Source organism: Macaca thibetana, chromosome 16 (genome assembly GCF_024542745.1).
Source record: "Macaca thibetana thibetana isolate TM-01 chromosome 16, ASM2454274v1, whole genome shotgun sequence".
Classification (NCBI taxonomy): domain Eukaryota; kingdom Metazoa; phylum Chordata; class Mammalia; order Primates; family Cercopithecidae; genus Macaca; species Macaca thibetana.
Genome location: NC_065593.1, coordinates 43691844 through 43709502, shown reverse-complemented (window position 1 = coordinate 43709502; position 17659 = coordinate 43691844).

The following is a 17659-nucleotide window of genomic DNA, read 5'->3' as shown; positions in this document are numbered from 1 at the left end:
TCAATTTTTTTCTTTCTTCATATTTGCAAGTTAAATAGGATTAAATCCCAATCAGCCATTCAGTATACACTTGCTAAATATGTAGACTTAGACTTGGTTAAGAGTCCAAGTTGAATGTCAGGTACTTTGATTTACAGGAAACTTCTGGAGTTGCTTGTGGTGTTATCTTTTCCTACTCGAAAAATGTATCTTGGCCAGGCGTGGTGGCTCACACCTGTAATCCCAGCACTTTGGGAGGCTGAGGCAGGCTGAACGCTTGAGCTCAGGAATTCAGAACCAGCCTGGGCAACATGGTGCAACCTTGTCTCTACAAAAAATACAAAAAATTAGCTAAGCATCTTGGTGCATGCCTGTAGGGCTGAGGTGGAAGGGTCCCTTGAGCCTGGGAGGCGGAGGTTGCAGTTTGCCGAGATCATGCCACTGCACTCCAGCCTGGGTGACAGAGCCAGACCCTGTCTCAAAAAAAAAAAAAAAAAAAAAAAAAAAAAAAAAGGCATCGCTTTGTTTTTTTCATAATTTAGAACTCAACCTTCACATCTATAGACAACATATAACTTTTAAAAATCCTGAGCAAGGCCAAAGATATTGGAATGCATAACATTAAGACCACATAAAAGAAATCCATACATTCAAAATATCTAAAAATCAATGGCTACTCATAAAATTCTAATGTTTTATTTTTTGATATTCATTTTAACTTCAATTTCAATTTTGAGGCCCCATAGAATGAGTATTTGGTTTCTTTTTGCCACCATGGAGAAGATGTTTTGAAAATGAAGAATCTGTTTTCGTGGAGGCCAAACATCCCTGATAAACGAAGTTCTTTCCGAACATGGTCACCTGGGGACTGAGGTGTCAGAGTAGATCACTGTTCAAGAGAGGAAATGAGATTTCATCAGCTACCTGGCTGCCTCCAGAGCATGGTCAGATGGTGTTTATTGGATGGAAATAAAAATGCCTCTTTTTTTTTTTTTGGCACAAGAATTTTGGCTAAAATAAGACCAGCAGGACCTCTATGCTGAGGCCTTGGTAAAGGCACGCACAGGATAAATATATGTACATATCTGGCTCACCATGCCGGGAACTCTGTATTCATAACCTGTGACTGCCCTAAAGGGACAGATTAAAATTCAAGGCATGCAGATCCTTGGCTGTTTGATTTCAGACACAAAATTGGAAACGGGCTGATAAACATACGCAGCACGAATCTCACTCCCATTCCCTCTGTGTTCCGTTACGCCGGGCTCGGCAGCAAGGCAGAACCCTGCCAACTCTGGCCTAGAAGGATTCCCGCCTCCCCCCATGGGCAGGAGTACCACTGTTTCAATGAAGAGTCTTCTAAACTACCTCCATTTCTCCAGTGTGTTTGAAACAGACGAGGTCTAGAGGGCTCTAGATGGGTGCCAGCTCATGTTGATTTGGCTACCTTTCTGTGGACTAGGGGGATGAGAGGAGGCTCACCTACACAGGGATGTCCTCACATCGTTTTTGGGAGAACAGCCAATGAGGCCCATAAGATCTTAGTTACAAATGACACCAATGATACCTCCAGGGCATGGTGACTCCGTCTCCCATTATTCTGGGGTGTGGGCAAGTTGTGGTCTGATCAACAGATCAGATTCTATCTCTTTCTCTGCCTGCCTTCTAATTCTTGGCTTTTTGAAATCAAGACTCAACTCTGTATTTCCTTAAATGGGTGATTTTTGCATTAGTCATTGAAAGCTCAGACAGCAGGGCTGTCTTGTCTTGCTGAAAAATTGTCTTAGGTCTAACAATAGAGAAAGACATTTCTAAAGTTCCCAAATTAGGCACTGTTATGTATGTTTCGGGCTTTCTGAAGCCTTGGAGGAAATGGACATCTTTGCTTCTAGGGGCAGAGCAGCTGGCAGCATTAGACTTTGGGCCCATTTGGTGCCTTTTACTTCACTAGGCTGCCAGCTTCCAAGGCAAGGAAGTGGGAATTTGCGATTAGCAATTCATGGAGTTCTCATTCTTAATCATTAGGCAGTTTGTTATTAATGATTCTTGGGTATTCCAAGCACTAATAAAACTAATGGTCACTTTTGAATATGAGCAGAGTTCTGGATCCCTTTTAGAGATTGGGTGGTTTGTCAGCCGTGCATGGTGGCTCATGCCTATAATCCCAGCACTTTGGGAGGCCAAGGCGGGTGGATCACCTGAGGTCAGCAGTTCAAGACTAGCCTGTCCAACATGGCAAAACCCTGTTTCTACTAAGAAAAAAAAAAAAAAATTAGCCGGGCATGGTGGTGTGCTCCTATAGTCCCAGCTACTCAGGAGGCTGAGGCAGGAGAATCACTTGAACCCAGGAGGCAGAGGTTGCATCGAGCTGAGATTGTGCCACTGTACTCCAGCCTGGGCGACAGAGTCAGACTCTGTCTCAAAAGAAAAAAAAAAAGAAAAAAAAAAGATGGTTGTCAAATATCTGTGTTTTGGAGTGAGTGTCGGCCCAGATCGCCTTTTTTGGAGAATACTCTCTGTCTCCCAGGTGTGGAGAGAGATCTAAGGGTCTAGGTCTGTCCTCTGCCATCTCAGCCCCTTAACCATAGGGCTGATTGAGCTGGGGCGGACACCTAACTCAGGGGTATCACCAATGCATTGAGCCAACCAATCTCTGTTGATCAACAGAATGAAAGGATATGGAGACTGGCTGGATGGGATGGTGTTGGGCAAGGGACATTCATGCAATGTTGGGGCCAGAGTTGGAGCCAGGGCCAGCCAGGCCCACGGGCAAGCTGAAGGTATTCGGGGAGACTCTAAAGCCTTGCCCCAAAGCTGGTCTTTTGAGAGGATTAAGCAGAGAGAAGCAGAGATGTGCCAAGGTCCAGACGGAGAGTTGTGGAGTTTCCAAGTCCCTTGCGACCCAGTTTCCTGTCTCTGGATGCTTGATTGCTTGTTGTAGCCCTACAATGACTCAATCTAGCCCAAGAAGGTTTCTTTTCCTTGAAAGCAAACAACCCCTGACCAGAAGAATGTCACAGATGACGAGAGGTGCCTCATCAGAGAGTCAGGAACAGTCAGAGTCTCAGTGGTAAGATATGCAGCTTCCAAGTGGAGCTGGATGAGTCAGCTGTGAAGACACGGTATGGTGTCTATGGCATGAAAGGCAAGGCGCGCCTATGCAATGATCCCTCCAGGCACAAGTGTCCCGTGGGGGTCCAGGGGGAAGAGGAAAGGAGGGAAGGTTACCAAGGGCCTGTTGAGTCCCAGGCATTGTGTTAGGTGCTTTACATACATGTCTTTTTTGTTCTTTTGTAGTGTCGTTGGGTTGAATAATGACCCCTACAAATATGTCCACATCCTAATCCCCAGAATCTGTGAATGATACCTTACACGGCAAAAGGGACTTTGCAGACAGAAGTTAATGATCTTAAGATTGGGCTTATCCTGGATTATCCACATGGGCCTGGTGTAATCACAAGGGCCCTTCCTTATAAGAGGGAGCCGGAAGGGTCAGAGTCAGAGGAGAAGGCAGTGTGATAAAGCAGCAGTTGGAGTGATGTACTTTAAAGACGGAGGAAAGGGCCATGAACCAAGAAGTACAAGTGGCTGTTAGAAGCTGAAAAAGCAGGGAAATGAATTCTCCTCTCAGATGCTCTGGAAGAAACCAGCCCTGCTGACATCTTGACTTTAGTCCAGTGAATCTGAATTCAGACTTCTGAGCTCTAGAACTGTAAGAGAATAAATTTGTGTTGTATTAAGCCACTAAATTTGCAGTGTTTATTATAGCAGCAATAGGAAACTAATGTGGTTGTATTTTTATAATCCTCATTTTTACAAATGAGGAAGCTCAGTCAGGTTGAGCAACTTGCCCAAAGACACACAGCTAGCAAGAGATGGAATAAAGGTTTGGTCCTGAACTAGACTGTCAGACTCGGAGCCTCTGCTTTTCCCACTATCTGTTTTTGCTGCCTGAGCAATCTGCTTTTCTGAGCACGTCTGCACACATCAAAGGCTCTGTCTATGTCCACCGGGTGAGCGCACGGTGTTCTGGAGTCAGAAGGATAGGTGGCACGACCTGTCAATAGCCTTGCTTTCAACAACTGTGCAGAAATGCGTGCAACCTTCTATGGCCCCAGCAGCTGGGGCCTCCCAGCTAGATCTGGCATCTGAGTCTCTTAGGTGCCTGCTTCTTTCAGGATGCAGGAGTGGGTCTGATTTATTATGGTGCATTCCCCAATTTCATGCCAAATGATTCAATTCCAGTCACCCTCAGCACTCAGGAGAGTCTTCCTGCTGGCTCACAAAGATGAGACCAGAGGTGGCCCAGAGCATGTAGAAAAATTTCACCTTATTACTTATTGGAGGGGGAAGTGGCATTTCTACCACTTTGGAGTAGGTTAGTTAATCACAATGTATGAGAGAAGAGGGAGGAAAAATCTTCTTATTTCCAAAGCGAAGTCAGGTGTTAATGAGGAAATATGGTAACGTTTTTCCTTTATTTTGCCTAGCTGCCTGTGTCTGTCAGCTCAGGGTTACTCCTGGTCTGTTGAACGGAACAACTGTTTATTGACTTCCCACAATCACACAAACAATGGCTCCCGTTTGTTAAGTATGTGCTGTGTGCCAGGCGCTGTGCTGGGCAATTTACAAGTGATCCTTAAACTGAGCCTGGAAAGTGAATGTTGGTGTGCTTATCTTTGAAATTAGGAAACAGAGGCTCACAGAAATGAAGGAATTTGCCCAGTAACACCCAACTGGTAAGCTATGATTTACACCTAGGCTTTTCTGAATCTGGAGCTTTTATTCTCTCCAGAAGTGATAGCAGGATTCCTTTTTTTTTTTTTTTTTTTTTTTTTTTTGAGACGGAGTCTCGCTCTGCAGTCCAGGCTGGAGTGCAGTGGTGTGATCTCAGCTCACTGCAACCTCTATCTCCCAGTTCAAGTGATTCTTTTGCCTCAGCCTCCTGAGTGGCTGCGAATACAGGCGTACGCCACTACGCCCAGCTAATTTTTGTATTTTTAGTAGAGACGGGATTTCACCATGTTGGCCAGGCTGGACTTGAACTCCTGACCCCAAGAGATCCGCCTGCCTCGGCCTCCCAAAGTGTTGGGATTAAAGGCATGAGCCACCGCGCCCAGCTGACAGCAGGATTCTTATTTGGGTATTTTATTGGCCATTCTATACATCCTGCGGGTCTTAGCTAGGATGTGAATTCCTAGCTTCATGTGGCCTCTTATTCCACAAGTCTAGGCCTTCCTTAGTACTGGGTACTCACCCCACTCAGTGCCTCGTGGCCATATTGTAATTGGCACACAATAGTATGTCCCTGCTATGCCGTAGATCCTTGAGGGCAAACATAGCATGCTGTGCCCAGCATAGAGCAGGCACCGAATAATCGCTTGTGGAATATATAAAAGAATGAATGGTGTCCATATTCACACAAATACTGTCACTGAAAATTATCATGAGCTTTAGATACCATTTGGGGGAGGCACCATAATTTGCAAAGTGCATTCAAATATCACTTTAAAAAATACGGAATTCATGAAAATGATCCGAATGACTGATTATTATGACATTATTGGAACAATTTATTGGTGTTTAGCTAAACCTTAAAAACTTACTGTACCACGTGCAAGAGAATTCCCTAAAGTGATCAAATTGGTTTGCTTAATGCTGACATTCCCTGCAGATTGACACAGAAGGGCTGCGAAAACATTGCTTTGTTTCCAGATTGTATCTGGAATTTTATTTTCAAAGCATCCCTTCAGATGGGTCCACTCTCTCTCTCCTTTTCCTGCTCAAAATTTATTCCTCCGGGCCCATTTGAATGCAAGCACCTAAGGGCAGGACTGTGTCTTGTTCACTCTCCTATGCCCCTGGCACCTAGCACAGTTCCTAGCTCATGGGAGCTTCTCAATTAATATGTGTTGATTCATTAGTGGGCTCTTCCTATGTGATATAGTGAAAGGATCAGAGAGGGCAAAAAGGTCTCATGCAGGAGTCGTCGGTGGAGATGCAGAACCTGTCAGTATCTCACTCTCTAACGTGCTGCTTATCTGGTACATCTACTACTCCTGGCCCATCAAGCCAGGTGGGACCATCCACACACCATGCCCCATACTTCTTTGCACCCCCAAATAAGTCATGAATGCTAGAAGATGTTCTAGGCACTCATGGATTCTTCCCTTATGACTCATGTTTGCCCCTGACCTCCTCTCCCATTTATCTTGTTTATCTCCTTGTTCCAGACTTCTTGACATGGCCTCAAGCTCTACTCCTCAGCTCTGATCCTGGCCCACGGCCTTTCCTTGAAACCAGACTGCCTGGATTTGAATCCCAGCTTCATCCACTGCCTAGCTGTGTAGCCTTGTGCAATTCCTTAACCTCTCTGCTCCTCAGTTTCCTCGTCTATAAAATGGGGATATGAGCTATGCTTGTAAGAGGGCTGTGGAGAAAACTAGATGAATTAATATGCATACAGTGCTTGGACCAGCACCTGAAAGGCAGTAAACTACAAATCCTTATTTGCTGTTACTCTTTTCATGTGGTCCTTCTTGGGCTCTCAGTGTGCCACCAGAAAAAGACAGACAGAGTCTCGGTGTAGGACAAAGCCCTTGGTAATGCCCATGACATCTGGTGGGGTGTGGTTATGTGAACTATTGCCAGAATGAAAGTCTTACCCTCACTCGACCAAGAAAAACACACAAATTCCAGAGGATATAAGCCATTTCCTTCCTGCTTCATTTGACCACCTTTCTGTCCGTATCGAACTCCTATTACTAGATGCCTGGGAGGCTCTTTTCTCTCTGATCCCCTTCCTTCTTGTCCCCTTCCCACCTTGGGACCCTCTTGGTCTTTTCAGGCTCTTGCTTCTCCCCACAGAGTCTCAGCTCCACCCTGAAGGGCTTCATCATAGGCCCAACCCTGGGCACTGCATGTCTTGCCAAGTCTTCCAAGTAAAACCTCCGTATGACCAAGAACCCTTGGTTTGTCATTATCTACAGCCTCTTAAAGGAGAACCCGGGGGTGTCATTATCCTAACAAAGTGCGTCTTTTACAGCCTTACCAAAGACCTTGACTCAGGAAGAAGTGAGTGTGGGAAGAAGAGAATGAGGGAGCAGGGAAGGAACCCCATCCCATCTCATAGAGCTCAGGAAGATCACCTTCTCCCATGATGGGTGGGGTGGGGTGGTGGTGATGTTGTCAGCCTAGAAGGAGTGAATTGCTTGGGATCTAGCTGTACCCTGGGGTATAATTTCAAACCAGGCAGCCGAAGCCTGATTCTGCTACTAAAAACCACCTGCTCTCATCAGCATGCAGACCCTGATGGAAAGAGGCACTAATTTACAAGAAGAGTGCCAAGTAGCAGACATGTGTCAATACAGGACTTTCAACTCAGGCGAGGAAATAAATCTCCTTTTGGAATTAATGTCATGATTGACTTTAGAGCATATGAACTTGTTATGCAGTTGATCTCTGAGTAAAGTGAGCATGTGACCAACAGGTACAGCATGTGTCTCCCTCCTATTTTGTTCACTGCCTCCTCTTCCCCGTTTCACCGTCCTCTTCTTCCCCTCTGCGGGGGAAGTCTGGCCTGAACCAGGGAGATCCAATCTGTTTTTCTTTTTAATGACACCCTGGAGGAAAGATACGCTAAAACAACTTTGACTTCTCAGCCACTGTTTTAACTGTTGTTGTAGCCATAAGGTTATGTCGTAGGTCTGACTTGCATCCCTCATGCTATACTCTGGGCTTGTTTCTGTTAGTTCAGATCATTGTGGAGAGGAACAGCAACAGGCTCTGAAAAGTAAAGACTATATGGTCTGTGCATCCTCAGACAGCTCCCCTGCCAATTACATCATCCCCACACGCCTCCTACTTGTGCCTTTGTTTGCTTCCACCACGATACTTCCCATTTCCCTTCTTCTTCTTTTTTCCCGTTTTTTTTTTTTTTTTTTTAAAGAGATGGGGTGTTGCTCTGTTGCCCAGGCTGGAGTACAATGGTGCAATCACAGCTCACAGCAGCCTGGAACTCCCGGGCTCCACTGATCCTCCTGCCTCAGCCTCCTGAGTAGCTAGGGTTAGAAGTGCACACTGCCACACCCAGCCTCCCTTCTTAATTAGACCTGCAGGTGGTGACAGGTTGTGGAAACTTAGGCCCTGGGACCCTGCTGATGGAAAAAGGGTGGAAGCTGAAATGACAAGCACACTGGTAAGTTTTAGGAGGCTGCACGCTCTGGTTTTGAAGCTTGGTCTGATTTATTTATGGGTTGGCCTCTGTCATCCAGCGTACAGCATTATATCAGCCAGCGTGCTGAAGGTGCCCCCAGTGGTTTATGGCTGTGATAATGGAGTTGTTATGGGCCCTAGTGAGCTGGAATTTATCAAGGCTCAGGTTCTTCTATGTGTAGCAGGCTCTGAGATGTCACTTAACCTTTGTTAACAACAGCAGTAATAACAATAATAATAATAATAATAATAAAAAAAATAGCTCATGCCTGCTAAGCCTTTACTAGGTGCTGGGCATATATGTTAACACTTAATGTACATTATTTCATGCTTCTCAAATAGTCTTGTAAGGTAGACATTATTTTATCACCAGTTTACAAAGGTGCAGTGTACAGCTGTGTTGAAGTTAAGCAGTGTTCCCAAGGCCCTGTAGTTGGTAGGATTTGAGCTGGGAATTCAAACCCAGAGAGTCTGAATCCAGAGCCCAGATGCTCATTGCTCTCTCAGCAGCCACAGGAAGAAGGGGACTTTTTCGTTCTGACATTGACATCGAGGAGCTTCATATTCTTGGCAGACTCTGGTGTCTCTGTGTGTGTGTGTGTGTGTGTGTGTGTGTGTGTGTGTGTGCGTGTGCGTATGTGTTTGCATGAGTGATTGCAGTCAGTACAGGAGCACCGTGGGCTGTCCCAGTTGACGATGCTGGGCACTGATGCACCTTGGCCTTTGCCTGCCCATTCCCACTCCCTTGTTCTCTAGTGTGGGTTTCTGCAGTTCCTTGGAGGGAGAGGCCGGGGATAGAAAACCCAAGGTCATTCCCCAACCCCACTCCACGGTACATTCTTCCCTGGTGCTAATCCCAGCCTCCTGTCGGTTTCTCATACGCAGGCTCAATCAGCACTTCCCTGGGGACCATGCTCTACAGCACACAGAAGGCTTTAATGTGCACACCTTATTTAGACCCCAGAGCGTGCTGTGAGGAAGAATGGTTCAGATAGGAGAGGCAGAGAGCATGACTAATAAAAATAAGGCAAGGGATTAAGAGACTTGAAGGTTCCCAGGACAAGCTATTGTCAAATTGGTGGATATTAATGCAGCTAAAGGAAGAAGGAGTTCAACAGAAGGGGAACTGGGAAAATGAATTATGGCACATACTTGTAATGGGCTATCATGCAACCATTAAATTAATGATCAGGAAGATAAGATGGCAGCATGAGAAGTTGTTTGCCAGCTGGGTGCGGTGGTTCACGCCTGTAATCCCAGCACTTTGGTAGGCTGAGGCGGGTGGATTACTTGAGGTCAGGAGTTCGAGACCAGCCTGGCCAACACGGTGAACCCCCGTCTTTACTATAAATACAAAAATTAGCTGGGTGTGGAGGTGCACGTCTATAATCCCAGCTACTCAGGAGGCTAAGGCAGGAGAATTGCTTGAACCTGGGAGGTGCAGGTTGCAGTGAGCCAAGATCATGCCACTGCAGTCCAGCCTGGGCAACAGAGTAAGACTCTCTCTCAAAAAAAAAAAAAAAAAAAAAAAAAAAAAAGAAAAGAAAAAAAAGGAAAAAAGGAAAGAAATTGTTTGCCATATATTATTTAGTGAAGAAAAAAAGTGACCAGGAAGCATATACAAGACAGTGCCAGTCTTATAAAAGCATATATGTGTATGTGTATGTACATATGCATATATGTACATTCTTATGTGTATATATACTACCATGTATAGAAAAAAGGTTGAATGTCTGTATTCCAAAATATTGACCAAGTCTTCAGTCAATTATGTTAAGATGGTGGATTATGGCTGATTTATAATTATTTTCTTTAGTGTAGTTTTGAAGTTTCCTAAAATGAACTTGTATTTGGAGTAAGATAAACACTTATTAAAGAAAGAAAGAAAGAATGAGTCATTAAAAGGGAGGTATTGAGCCATCAAGTTATGCCCTAGGTCTGACTTGCACCTCTCGTGCTGCACTCTGGGCCTGTCTCTATTAGTTCAGATCTCTGTGGAGAAGAACAGCAACAGGTCTGAAAAGCAGAGACTGTATGTCTGTCCATCTTCAGATACCTCCACCACCAGTGACCAGTTTTCCTTCCCGGGAAAATGGGGAGGCAGAGAGAGAACAGAAAGGTGCAGTGGACAGCAATGTCCTGGTCATTGAGACCTGAATTTGGGGCCATGAGGATTCCAGGCCCTGTTATGTCCAGAGATGGATCATGAGTTGGGCCTCACCTTGGCTTCCCATTTCCCCTGGCTGATTCCACAACCACTGGGATTTTAATTTGACCTTTGTGTGCCCTGATATTGGGAAGTGGTGTGCACTGATTTAGGGGCTAGAACATTCTAGTTACAAAAAATGAGGAATGGGATCCCCCATGAGAAACAGACACTTTGGCATTCTGAATTATAAGAAGTCTTTTATGAGCTTGGTTAATGGGGGTTTGTCCAAGAGAGACAGGTCAATTAACTCTTCACCTTGCAAGCTGAGGACCAGACCTGGGGAAGTGGTGGTGAGGTTGAGGGCCTCTCTGGCCAGAGCTGGTCGGCTAGCTTTTCCCTGGCAGTAGCTCTCCTTGGGGAACAGTGTGATATAGTGGAAGGGGGTTGAACTTGAAACCAGGTGAATCCACAGTCAAATCCTAGCTCTGCCTTTTTTTTTTTTAAGCAATGTGACATTGATATGGTTTGGCTCTGTGTTCCCATCCACCCAAATCTCACCTTGAATTGTAACAATCCCTATGTGTTGTGGGAGGGACCTGGTGGGAGGTAATTGAATCATGGGGGCAGGTTTCTCTCCTGCTGTTCTGGTGATAGCGAACAGGTCTCATGAGATCTGATGGTTTTATAAAGGTGGGATCCTCTGGACATGCTCTTGCCTGCCGCTATCTAAGACATGCCTCTGCTCTTCCTTTGTCTTCCATCATGATTGTGACACCTCCCCAGCCACGTGAAGGGTTAAACCTTTTTCCTTTATAAATTACCCAGTCTTGGGTATGTCTTTATTAGCAGCGTGAGAACAGACTAATATAGACCTTGTTAAGTAAACCTCTCTGAAACCTGCCTTTCTCATCTGAAAAGTGGATGTGATAATACATCATGGGGTTCCTCTGGGGATTCGATGAAATATGGAGTAGAAAGTCCCTGGCACATGGTTGGGATGTAACAGTAGTCAGTTGTTTTGTTTGCAATATAGGGATGGCAGGAATAACTGATAACAATATCCCTATTATTCCTGAACTCGGGTCCAGGGAGATTCTATGGTCTTTGCTCATGGTGACACAGCAAAAGAAGACCAGGGATCGGGTCTTCTCCTTTCTGGCTGTGGTTTCCACTCCAATATGGCTTTGGGTCTGTCTAGGGCAGGGTTGGCCAACGGTGGCCCACAGGCTGAATCTGGCCCACTGCCTGTTTTTGGAAGTTAAGTTTTTTTGGGAAACAGCCATGCTCATTCATTTACGTATTATCTATGACTTAACAACAGAGTTGAGGTGTTGTGGCAGTCTGCACGGCCCACAAAGCCTAAAATATCTTATTTCTGGACCTTTACAGAAAAAGTTTATTGATTCCTGTCATAGATCATCATTGACTTCTAAGGTGGGAGGAATTTCAAAATGAGGAATCACAGAATCAGAAAACTGAGGAACCCCCAAGAGATTAAGGCAGAGAATTTATGAGAAAACACTACTTTCCACGGAAAGGAGTGAGGGGAAATGAAGGGAGAATACAGACCTTCCAGAGACCTGGCAATAGCAGCCAGGAAATATCTTCTTCTTTTAATTCCTCTATCTCTGTGGGGGATGCAAAACCTTTTGCAGAGATTGTAGGAAAATAGGTGTTGAAAGTCTGGAAAAAGACCAGGTCTCGAGATGGTCCTTCTGAAAGCCTGGCTCATGACAGGGCTCTCCTCTACTGTTTATCTTCCCTGCCTCTAGGCTCTGACTTCAAGACCCAGAACTTGATGTTTCTTGGAAATTCATCATCTCTACAGCCAACGGGTCCCCAAGCCTTGTTCACTCAGACTCCTTAAATACATCTCCAGTCTGTCTCTTACTCTCTATCCCCACTGCCACCATTCTAGTTCATGCCTCATCATCTCTCACTAGGATTTCTGTAATAACATCTGCCTGTCCACCCGTCCATCTCTCCATCCACCCAGCTGCACTGAGGACCTGCACTGGGCTAAGCCCCGGAGCAATGCTGGGCATGATACACTCTTTGCCTTCAAGGCCTCACTAACTAATGGTCTTTAATAACTGAATTTCCACTTTCAGCCCCACTTCCACCCAGGTTCTCCTTCCTCCCTGTTGCAGGGTGATCTTTCAAAAGCACACCTTTGATTTTGCTATTGCCGTAGTCAAAATCTTTAATAACTTCCCATTGATTATAGGACAAGGCCCGAAGTCCTTAGTGAGGCATTTATGCTCCTTTGCAAATTGATTCCTGAATATCTTTCCAGCCTTTTCTCACACAAATCTAAATTTTAGTGAACAACTCCTAGTTATTGTTTAAGCTCAAGATAAGGTTTTATATTGTATTAAGGTAAGTAATGCTAGGCTCTGCTGAGGTAACAAATACACTGTGAAATATCAGTGCCTTAACACAATAAAACTTTATATACTGCTTTTCCTCAGTCTAATGTGATGTTCCTGGTTTGGCAGCTTTCCTGGGCAGCTCTCCTCCAAGCAATAACTCAGGGATCCAGGCTCCTTCCATCTCTACAAGTGATTTTAAGTTCACCCTGGAGTCATCCAGCCAGGAGATGAGAGGATAAAGTGTATGGATGAGGCCAGTGACTCATGTAATGGACTCATGTAATGGATGATTACAGTGACTCATGCCTGTAATCCCAGCACTTTGGGAGGCTGAGGTGCGCAGATCATTTGAGGTCAGGAGTTTGAGATCAGCCTGGGCAACATGGTAAAACTCTGTCTTTACTAAAACTATAAAAATTAGCTGGGCATGCTGGCACACACCTGAAATCCTGGGTACTCAGGTGGCTGAAGCACAAGAATCACTTCAACCTGGGAGGCAGAGGTTGCAGTGAGCTGAGCTTACACCACTGTACTCCATCCTGGATGGCAGAGGGAGACTGTCTCAAAAAAAAAAAAGAAAAAAAAAAAAAAAAAAAAAAAAAAAAGGGTATGGGTGGATTCTTAGGAAGTTTTAGAAGCCAGATCTTATATCACTCTGTTCTGATTTTATTGGCTGGAACTCAATTGTGTGACCCTGATAACTGCATAGGAGGCTGGGAAATGTAGTTGAGTTGTGTGCCCAAGAGGACAAAGAAATGGGTTTGATGGACAAATAGCATTATTTCTGTAGCTCAAATCTTTTTTTTTTTTTCTTTTTTGAGACAGAGTCTCACTCTGTAGCCCAAACTGAAGTCCAGTGGCATGATCTCGGCTCATTGCAACCTCCATCTCTGGGGCTCAAGCGATTCTCATGCCTCAGCCTCCTGAGTAGCTGGTACCACAGGCATGCACCACCATGGCCGGCTAATTTTGTATTTTTAGTAGAGATGGGATTTCACCATGCTGATCAGGCTGGTCTCAAACTCCCGACCTCAGGTGATCCGCCCGCCTCAGCCTCTCAAAGTGCTGGGATTACAGGGGTGAGCCACTGCGCCTGGCCTAGCTCAAATCTTAATGCGTTTGTCCTTGCTATTTTCTCTAAACTCTTCTTCCCTAAACGAAACTAAAAATTTAAGCCTAAATTCTTCTTCCCCTGTTTCTCTGGGTGGGTAAACATTTCCTTATCTTTCCAGGCCCAGCCTAAACATCACCAGGAAGTGTCTCCCAGCTCTGCACGAGCACCCATCCCCCTCTTTGCTTCCACAGATCTTTGTGCATTGTCAACATTAATCAGGGTTTTCTAGGTGCCAGACCCTGTTCTGAGCTCTTTATTTTAATTTTTTTCATTGTCCATTTATTTATTACCCTTCAGAGTCTAAACATTCCTCATGATAAAATGTATAGCCACTGATTTCTGCCATTTCGTTTATTGGAACTTCTAGTCTGATGGCAAACTTTTTTTTACATTTGTTTTATTATTAAAGATTTAGAGTCACAATAAATACAAGCAGTAAGCTCCTCCATCCTCCAAAGCCCCCACAAATACCCTGCACAAATGTAACCATTGATTACACTTTCTTTGTTAAGGATTGTAAAATTACTGGCTGTAAACAGTTCAGCCCAAGTTCTTTAGGCTAACATCATGTGCGGCATAACTTGGCGTCAAAGAGAAACCCTAGGGTAGAGCAGCAAGGACCATCCTTTCCCTTATGGGCACCCCTGGGATGAGACTATTTCTATAGAAAACTCCCCCTGTGGAGAGGCGCGGTGGCTCACGCCTGTAATCTCAGCACTTTGGGAAGCAGAGGTGGGCGGATTACGAGGTCAGGAGATCGAGACCATCCTGGCTAACACGGTGAAACCCTGTCTCTACTAAAAATACAAAAAATTAGCCGGGTGTGGTGGTGGGTGCCTGTAATCCCAGCTACTTGGGAGGCTGAGGCACGAGAATTGCTTGAACCCGGGAGGCAGAAGTTGCACCACTGCACTCCAGCCTGGGCAACAGAGCAAGACTCCGTCTCAAACAAACAAACAAACAAACAAACAAAAAAACAACCAAACCAAAACAAAACACCCCCTGTGTCTTCCTGTCCATCTGAGCTCCCTAAATGCATAACTCTTATGATCCTCACACAAACCCTATAGAGGTAGATACTATAATTATCCCCAATGCAAAGATGAGGAACCTGAGGCTTATGCAATAAAGCAACTGTCCAGGGGTTTTATTATCACATCACAGCCCAATTGCACAAATGTGTTTTCTGGTCTGTTATTCCTATGGAACCATGACATCCTCACAGGCAGGAGCCTGGTTTTATTCATTGTCTATGCCCCCAGTGTGACATGTCTTCAGGAACTATTATTATATGAAGAAATGTTGCCATTCAATATACTGATGTGCTTATTAATCAGTGAGTTTATTTTATACTAATATGTAACGGGCTATACTCAACAAATATTTATTCCATGGTGGATTTAAGGGCTGAATCATCAGCCAGTGATGGATGGCTCAGTTTTTTTTCTTTTTTTTTGAGGCAGGGTCTTGCTCTATTACCCAGGTTGAATTGGCAGTGGCGTGATCTCAACTCACTGCAACCTCTGTCTTTTGGGTCCCAGCAGTCCTCCCATCTCAGCCCCCTAGGTAGCTGGGACCCACAGCCATGAACCATCATGCCTGGCTAATTTTTGTATTTTTTGTAGAGACGAGGTTTTGTTATGTTGCCCAGGATGGTCTCAAGCTCCTGAGCTCAAGTGATTCACCTGCCTTGACCTCCTAAAGTGCTGGGATTACAGGTGTAAGCCACTGTGTCAGGCCTGGATGGCTCATTCTTTTAGAAGGGGTACATGACCAAATGGACACCACAGTGGTGTCTGCAGGTGCTACAGCAGAAATATGCTTCTGATGCAGCACTTGCCTTACAAGCTGTTCTTTCTTGCTCATCGAGGGCTTTGTGTGATGCTCTTCAAACAGCTGGGCTGCATTGTGATCTGTCATGTACCAAGTTCAGACATATTTGCTCCTGATCCCAAGACTTGAGATAGATCAGATGTCATAGGCCTTCAGTGTGACCTACAGGAAAGCTTTTATTCCAGCATTTAGTAGGGTGGCCATTTTTGGCTCAGGGAACTAGCAGTGCAGTTAAACAGATCCAAATGAACTGAGCTTGAATGAGGTGTTGATGGTGTGGAATTGAAGGAGGCATGGAGGGTTCACGCATTGTAAATGCTCATCATCTAGGGCTGGAGGAGGAGACGAAGGGTCAATAATGCCTACCTGATAAGATTGCTGTGAAGAGAAAATGAGATAATGTGGGTGAAGCACATAGCACAGTGATGGACACATTAGTAAGTGCTGTTATGTTATTAGTGTTAGCTGTTATGTTATTATGAACGCAATACAGTATGATGAGTGTTATCTGGGTGACATGAACAAAATAATATAGGAGCCCAGAGTGTCCCATTGTACTTGGAGGATTCAGGGACATATTCATAGAGGAAGTGAGATTTGAACAAGACTTCAATGGATAAGTAGGAATGCTCTGGATAGATAAGACAATGGTGAGGCTAGGAATGGGTATTAGAGGTAGAGGAAAGTAGAGGTATGAAAAATTTTATCTCTGAGAATAATAGGTGGCTTTGGTGAAAAGTGTAGAGGGTACTATGGAAGAAAGGTAAGGAAATGTAAAAGGTGGTGTGGTAGGCAGAATATGCTTGGCAGAATATGCTTCCCACCCTCCAAATGTCCACATCCTAATCCCTGGTACCTGTGAAGATGTTACCTTACATGCAAAGAGGAATTAACGTTGTAGATGGGATTAAGGTTGCCAATAAACTGATCTTAAAGTAGGGAGATTATCCTGGATTATCCAGCAGGCCTCAATGTAGTCGCAAATGTCCTTGAAAATAGAACAAGGATGCAGAGGAAGGAGTCAGAGTAATGCAAGGTGAGAAAAGCTCAACTCACTCTGAATTTAACTGGCTTTGAAGATGGAGAAAGGAGCCATAAGCCAAGGAGTGTGGGTGACCTCCAGAAACACTAGAGGCAAGGCAAGGGATTCTCCCACAGAACCTTCAGAAAGGAGCACAATCCTGCCGACACCTTGATTTTAGTTCAGTGAGACTTATGTTGGACTTCCAACCTCCAGAACTATAAGAGAATACATTTGTGTTGTTGAAGCCACCAAGATTGTGGTCATTTTTGCAGCAGCAATAGAAACCTAATACCGACTGGAAAGAGAGGATGTGGCGGAGGAGTCTGAAGTGGGCAGAACCAGGCTAAGAAAAGCTTCGTAGGTTACATTCTTTTTTCCTACAGGGCAGAGATTCCAAAAAAGTGTTCTGTCCTTTGATATATTCTGCAGAAATAGAGTTTAAAGATGAAATCACCTTGGGTATCACTGAATACTCTTGTCCCCATTTGAAGATTCATAATGAACATTAATAATTCAAAAACCCCAAGAAATCATGCAGCAAAGAGACCTGTTTAACTTTGTCTATCAAGTATTTCCCAAAGTTATTTGATCATCAAGTTTCCTTTTGTTTTTCTTCACCTAAGACAGGTTAACAGCTCAAAGCACTTTAGAAAATTCTGCTATAGGTGATGGGAACACATCAGAGTTTTAATTTAAAAAAATAAGTTTATTTTTTTCAGTTGAAAAGGTAGTATAACCTCATTATGAAAAATAGACAAAAGAGAAAAATCTGTGGTGAATTTTATCACCTCAATCCAACTACTAGTTGGTGTTTTTAAATATCTATCTTTTACACATATCTATTCTTTTGCATATTTTTAGTGTGTCTATATATCTTCTATGCCTTTTACTTTTTATATCATAGAATTTTGGAAACTTTAAGTAGTATTTATAGTCATCATAAATGTAATTTTTTAGTCAAGGAAGGAAGATAA